Source organism: Capsicum annuum, chromosome 1, assembly GCF_002878395.1.
Source record: "Capsicum annuum cultivar UCD-10X-F1 chromosome 1, UCD10Xv1.1, whole genome shotgun sequence".
NCBI lineage: Eukaryota > Viridiplantae > Streptophyta > Magnoliopsida > Solanales > Solanaceae > Capsicum > Capsicum annuum.
This window is the reverse complement of record NC_061111.1, coordinates 206,078,201-206,086,466: the sequence shown is the minus strand read 5'-3', so window position 1 is coordinate 206,086,466 and position 8,266 is coordinate 206,078,201.

Here is an 8,266-nt window from a genome sequence, read left to right as displayed (position 1 = left end):
TCTTTGATAATTGTTTATCAAGATTTAAAGAAAGATGGATCTTTTAATCCTAAGCTAAGATAAGGAATCTACATTGTTCATACAGTTTGAGATTTAAAGAAAGAGAAGCATAATTGATTTTCATTACAAACCCATATGCTATTGTAGGGTGTATTTCTTAAAGTTCTTATCAAGAGAATGGGAGTAGTATTTAGCACCGAGTTAGGTATGATTCCAAGGTCTCATACCTCAGAACTACGTGCCACCGTAGAATTGAGATTAAATGCCCATAGTCGGCTAAGATAGTGATCACTTAAGATAAGGTTATACTCCTTGGCAAAAGTCTAACACCTCTCCCCAACGTAAGATTTTCCCCTTAGGGGAACATGATGTTGGACTCCATGACAGGTCACATGGTGTATGTCGGTTAGAAGAACCTCCCAAAGTCCCTAAGTCTGAATTAAAGTATCAGAACAGTTTTGAGAAAACTAAGTGTAAAGGCTCATAAATTTATTCAGGCATTGTTTTACTTAAGACTACAGTTATTAGATTTCCATCTTTAAGTTTTAAGATTTATAAAAGTGAGCACTTTCCACTTAGCCTGCATGATATGATGGAAGAAACAAGAGTACATTTTTATAGAACTAGATGTGGTGGCTCACAAGAACTTCTTTATGCCTTATTACTCATGTCTTATGATTTTGTCATTTTTTATTATTCAAGCCAAGGTGAGTCGCTCACATTTAGCATGTTGTTTTGAAACTTATCTGAATCATTAAATCTATTGCTTTACTTATGCATTCACCCCCATATGCTCAGTACATTCCAAAAGTACTGATCCACATATACATCTATGTGCTACATTGTCTCATAATGTAGGTACCAGTTGTAGCACTCATATCATACTTAGACAGTTTGCAGTTTCCAGTCAGTAGGTGATGGGTTCTTTTGATTCGAGGACTCGAATCAAGTCTAATTTTAGTAGTTTTTCTTTTATTCAGTCGTATTGATTAGGGATGGTTAGAAATCATGTCCCAGCTACCTATTATCAGTATTAGTAGAGGCTTCATAGACAGTCAGTAGAGTTAATGTTCTTGATTCCAGTTTTATTTTGTAAAAGCAAAGTTATAATTATTTTAATTTAGTTTTGTATTGATCAGATTCAGGAAAGATTTATCTTCCGCTTGTTTCATTCAAATTTATGTATTTTATTCAGTTGCTTATGAGTAATTCTAGTAGAAAGGTTAGATTGGGATCACTTGTGGTCCTAAGCACCATATGACGTCTCAAAACTCGTTTTCGTGGCGTTATAGTAAGGGTAAAATAGGTATTTAAAAAAGACAAGTAGAAAAAAGGGGGGAGAATGCTTATTGTTTAAAGTTGAGGGGGAGTTTGTTTTTTAAAGTAAAGTTAAGGGGGGAAATGATTTTCACCCATAAGGAAAATAATCATGGTATATACTGATATGGTATAACTTTAGTCAATAGTTGATTGTAGTGTGAATCATGTATGTATAGATTAATCCTTGTTTCTGAATTTGGTTTTTGATATAAAATTATATAAAAGTGACAAAGTGTAAGAAATGAAAACAAGGGAAAATCTTGTATTAACATTCCACATCTTGTTTTATTTTCTACATAAAGTAATGGCTATTTATAGCCAAAGTTGGATAAATCCAACTAAAAAGGTCAATATTTAGTTGGCTTGTGCCAACTAAGATTTTGCCACATGTCCACTATTTTGGACACATGGACATACACTTGCCTCCATAACACTCCCTCTTGAATGTTCATGTAAAGAAAAATTTACTGAATATACTTTGAGTGCTGCCTCATTAAAAAACTTACCAGGAAAAATCCAGTGGGATAAAAACCTTGGTTAAGGAAAAAATAGTACAACACGTATTCTTACTCCCCCTGATGAAGACCTCGATTCAATCGGCTCAGTCTTTGTATTCTAATCCTGTATACCATCTTCTCAAAGGTTGATGTTGGTAAAGATTTGGTGAACAAATTTGCTAGATTGTCACTTCAACAGATTTGTTGTACATCAATATCATCATTCTTCTAGAGATCATGTGTGAAGAACTTTGGCGAGATGTACTTCATTCTATCTCACTTTATAAAGCCTCCTTTTAGTTGACCTATGCATGCTGCATTGTCTTCAAATATAACCGTGGGTACCTTGATATCGAGCTTTAGGATACATCTCTTTTTGATGGAGTGTACCACTGATCTCAACCATATGCATTCTCTACTTACTTCATGGATCGCTATTATCTCAGCATGATTAGAAAAAGTAGAAACGATGGACTGCTTTGTCGATCGCCATGATATTGCAGTAACTCTGCATGTAAACACATAGCCTATTTGAGATCGTGCTTTATGTGGGTCAGATAAATAACCTGCATCTGCATGACCAACAAGATTTGGACTAGCTTTGTTAGTATAAAACAGACTCATATCAATAGGCCCCTTTAAATATTACAATATATGCTTACCTCTGTTTCAATGTCTACATAAAAAAAAAACTGTACCTGGCTAGAAAATTAACAGAATGGGCTATATGAAGCCTTTTTCTATTAGCAAAATACATAAGTGTACCAATAGCATTGAGATATGGTACTTCAGGACCAAAATCTCTTCACCCTCTTCTGGAGGTCAGAATGAATCTTTACTCACTTAAAGTGATCAAACAATCATTAGATTATTTAATGAATGTGCTTTGTCCAAGTAAAATTGTTTCAAAACATTCTCAGTATGGCAGATTGGTGGATGAAGATCCCATCTGCAACCAAGACAAAACTTTGTCTTTCTAAGATCTTTCATTTTGAATTCTTTCTTTAGATATTCAATTGCCTTTTAGGCCTCTTCTAGAGTTCCAATGAGATTTATGTCATCCACATAAACAACGAGTATAATAAACTCTAATGCCATTTTCTTAATGAAAATATAAGGACAAATGACATCATTTATGTAACCTTCATTAATCAAGTACTCACTAAGGCAATTATACCGCATACACCCTATTTTTTTAAATCGTATAACAATCTTTATAATTTGATTAAATATAATTCTCGAGACTTTGAACTATATGCTTCAGGCATGTTTAATCCTTCTGGGATTCTCATCTAAATTTCATTATCAAGTGAACCATTCAATATTAAATACATGACATCTTCTAGTGTCAGGACTGCAGGCCAAATAAACCTTATGCTTACCAAGAAGCATATTCCACTTGATAATTATTTCAACGTCAGCATGCTTAAATAAATGTAGAATTCAGATCCTCATTATATTATACAATATTGAGCTCTATTGTACTAAAGATATCATCGACGAGATATCATTTGTATCGGTTCATATTACAACATAATTTATTGAGATCTCATCACATTATTATTTTTAGGTACTTGAACCTCTTCTGGAGGTTTCACGAAGCATTATGTCGTCGCTCTTCAAGAGCATATTGCCTCTTTATTATGACCATTTGCTCCATTTTCTTTTCAAAGATTATTTTATTTGAAACCGATTGATCTACCATGATTCATGCATGCTATAGACCCTGTCCTTGAGGGACACATTGTTTTGCGAAAATTTTGACTTTTTGAGAGTCGCCACTTAATTTTGAAAAGGAATTAAGAAACCTTTAGAGAGTTACTTCAAACGATTCAAAACAGGAAAATCTATTTAAGTTAGAGATTCTAGATAAGCAGTTCCTATTAACATTTTAGGAAGGTGTTAGGCACCTAAAACGTCCGCTAACTTGCGGTTATCCGGACTGTTTGAAAATCGTCTTTTGATTAACTTCGAAAAGATTAATTTGTTGAAATAGTGATTTGATTTTTTTCAAAGAAAAGACTTGTGTAAAATAGATTTAGGCGACTTAGTAGGGATTTTAACTAAGTCTAAACAAAACTAATAAACAAATAAATACATAAAAGGGGAAGGGAGGAGAAAGTAAAGGATTTAGGCCATTGGGCCCAAATCAACGAGACATGTCCTAGTCTAGTTGGGCTTCCAACCCATTTCACCTGTCATAAACTATTTTTCGAACCTTTGGATTGAGTCTTTCTCCACCTGTATTAAATACAACTTTGGCTCCGAGGTCGAAATGAATGAATAAATAAATGACTAAATGAATAAATAAAAAGAAGACAATAATAAAAGTGAGACTTTTCAAGTCTTTTAGTGACCTCATCAATGGTTTTTGACCCATTTTCCTTCTTTGTCTATCTTCTAGCACCCGCACGCCATGTAGTAGACCTTGGGTTTAAACTTTAAACTTGACTCGAAGGGATGAGCCTCATTTACCCATTACGAAATGCAGGAGGAGAGGAGTCCATTTGGACTCGAGATATTTTTTGCATACAAAGAAAAGATAAAAAAATTAATATATGTTCAAGGTATAAAAGTGACATATTTAAAAGTAAAAGAAACTATCAAGAACCAATTTTTGAATGACAAGAATAAGCACACTTGCACAAGAATGAGAGTCAACAAATAAAAAATGCAAAACAAAAGTTTCACAATCATACTATGCATGAGTGAAAAATATCCAAATAATTTTATTTAGCCGCAAAAGTTCAAACTTTCTTATCATTTTGAAAAGACAACATGCGAACAAAGAAGAATAAACATCTTGGATGAAAAATAAAGTTAGCACTTCATATCTTATATGAGGGTTTTCAAATCCATTAAAATAATTAGTAAGAAAATGTTAAATTCTTGACTTAACTAATTACTATTTTTATTAAGGCGCAACAAATAGTAATAACTATTCTTCCAACATAAAATAAACAACTTTAATGCGAAAAAAAATATATCTACCAACAATAAGTTTAAACAAGACATGGGTATTGTTTTTCAAGTAAAGATCTAAACTTTATCCAAAATAATCAAAGAATAAAGTAAAAAAAGAGAGAAACAATCAATATTATCTATTCTTTTCAACATAAAGAAAATAACTTTACATGCTAAAAACAAATATATCTACCAACAATAAGTTTAAACAAGACATGGATATCGTTTTTCAAGTAAAGATCTAAACTTTATTCAAATAATCAAAGAATAAGGTGAAAAGGCAAAACATTCAACATTAACTATTCTTCTAAACATCAAGACAATAATTTTACATACTAAAAATAAATGTATCCAACAACAATGAGTTTAAAAAAAAGCATAAATACATCTTTTAAGCAAAGATTGAAACTTTATCTAAAATAATCAAAGTATAAAGTCAAAAAAGGCACATACAACTATTGCTAGCTCATTTTTATATTATGAACATGAAAATAATTAGAATATCTATACCACAACATCCTAGGGCCTTCAAGGCCATCTATAACATACAATCCCAACAAATAAAATTATATCTACGAACTACGAAGAAGAAAAAAGATGAAGAGAAAAACGATAATAAAAACTAAAATAATAAAAAAAGGAAAAAAGAAGATGTGTTTACCTTTTGGGGGGCAGCAAAACGAGACTACGAGTTTCGTTAGAATCAACCACCACCAAAAAATATCGCCAACAACTCAAAAATTTTGATTAGCCGATCAACTTTATGACACAAAAATTTTTACTAAACAAAAATAACTATTTTTGCTCAAAAGAATTTTTTTTCCCCTTTCTAGCCTTTTTTTTTTCTTCCTTCTCCCTCCTCTCTCTACCAAAGTAGTGGTAATATTTATAGAAGAGAATGGAGTATTTTTTTCTCTTTTCCTCCAATGTGGGAGAAAAGTATTTATAGGAAAGGATAGAGATTTATTTCTTGTCATCTACCAATGTGGGAGAAAAAGCATTTAGGGGGGTTTTTGGAATGTAAAAATTAAAGATAAGGCGAGGTGAAAGATAATGTGGGGCGAAATAGTACAATGTAGTACAATCTTTGAATTTTAAAATTAAAAAAGGACAAAGTTGGGGGGAATAGTACAATTTGAATTTATTTTTTGGTGGGAATTGGGTAAAAGTTATGAGAGTTCTTGAGAATTTTGGGGTTATTTAAAATATAACCCCAATTGGAATTTAAAATTTAGCCATATTTATTTATTTTGACCAAATTAAAAATTAATTGACGAATTGTATTGCAATTATGATCAATTTTCAACTATGGTCAAATCTAATAGATTGGCTAAATTAAATTAAAATTCGATAAGAATTAATACCTTTCTTTTTAATCCCGAGCTTCTTGATTTAATAAAATGAATGCATATTTATCTAAATAAATTATTTTTGAGAATAAATTATATTTAAATTAAGATTTTAATCATTTGAATTTATTTTCAAGATAAGCATTAATTAAATTCGATATTTTGTAAAATAAATAGTTAACTAACAAATTATATAATCTCGTATAACTGAATGTGATAGTATATAATCGCTACTTAAAATGACAAAATCACGTACGAAAAATATTTTAAGTTTTTTTCTTATTTGGATGAAATAATTATTTTGGTTTATTAAAAACTAAAGAAACTCAGGATTAAATTTAGTCGTGGAGGGCAAAAATTAGGTGTCAACACACATCGTAGGAGCATCTGCAGCTAAATATAAAATCAATTTTGGGTCAGCAAATGCTTCTGGCATTTGACTAGAATTATCTTTTAAATGAGAATCGTACTAACGATAATTCTTAATATATTTTTTAGCTATTTATTATATCCCCCTTATGTTAGGAAAGCTAACATATACTCTCATCTACTTTGGAGAATCCATCTTTGTGAATCATGGTATATCTATTAATTACATGCCACATGTCAAAAAGCAATTAGATGGAAAATATATGGTTCCTGACCCTGAACCAATTGAGATGGAAGAATTGATCATAATTTATTGGTCTAATGCACACAAGTGCTATTGTATGCAATATATATTTTAAATCAATACTTTTTATCTTTGTTGTCATAAGCAATGGTTTAGCTATTTATATGAGGCATTCAATTCTATACCAACTTGAATATAACCAGCATTATCAAGATCATTTGTCTTGATTAAGTTATCTGAAAATTATGCTCTTGAATCAATTTAATTGAGAAGGAAACTTTATGAATGTCAAACTACATGTTGACAATAAACATACATGTGACCATCTTATGGATGCATCATATCAAATGAAGTGTGAATGGGCCCTTATTCACCTTTTACGTTTTTCAGAATTTAGGAAATTCAGTCCCAACATTTAGCTGGTTCAATTAACTTATCATGAGAATAAGTAATAGTTCTTGAAGAATATTCTAGTTCTTCATTATATGTATAAAACTCAATATGCTCATTTTCAGGATGACAAAATCATTCAGACAACAAATAGAATTAGTTAAACTAGTAAACTCCAAATTTTTCATGGCATGAGTTATTTACTAGAGTAAAAGGTCTACTACTTCGAGAGTAGTTTGCAAGATTTTACTATTACACAATCTTACTACTTTGAGAGTAAATATCAAACTCATTACTTCTGGAGTAAATTTCAAGGTTCTATTATTTCAGGAGTAGATTTAAGATAAATTTCAGACTTACTACTTCGCGAGTAAATTTAAGAATAATTCTTTCTACCCCTTCTAAATGTGATTTTCACAGTCAAGTGCACATTTGTATACCTTACTAAATATCACATTCTCCTCAGGGGATGGATTTGTAATTGTAACATCTGTAAAAAATTCTCATTCCTTGAGAATGAAAGATAATTAACAATTTATCAAAAGTTTTCATACTTTGAGAATGAAGTATAATTATTACAACGTGCCTTAAGCATATCAAATTATGATACCTTAGGACTTCTTTTAATATTTTGCTACTTCAAGGGCAAATCGAGGTGTACATATAGTTGTAGAGAATTTTCTTTAACATAGCTTTAATTTCGGATTTACTACTTTAGGAGCAAATTTCCGATTTTCTACTTTAGGAGTATTCATATATTCTTCAAGATAAAAATATAAACAAAGTAAACATTATAGCATTACTAGCATATATCATATTATACAAACTTTATTTATTTTCAAGACTAGTGAGATACTATTAACAAAAATGTAAACTAATACAACTAAACAGGAAAGTAAACTAATTAGACGATTTCATAGTCATCATCTACAGGATGATTAACATAGCTTTTGGGGATTATAAAGAAATCCGAGGCATCTAAATTCATGGGCTTAGCATTATCTTCAGAGATAGAGTTTGCCTCAACTTCATTATCTGTTTTCTTAAGGGATTCCTGATAGAGCTTCACCAGATGCTTTGGCGTATGACAGATACGCAACCAGTGTCCCTTTTCTCCATATCAACAACATCTA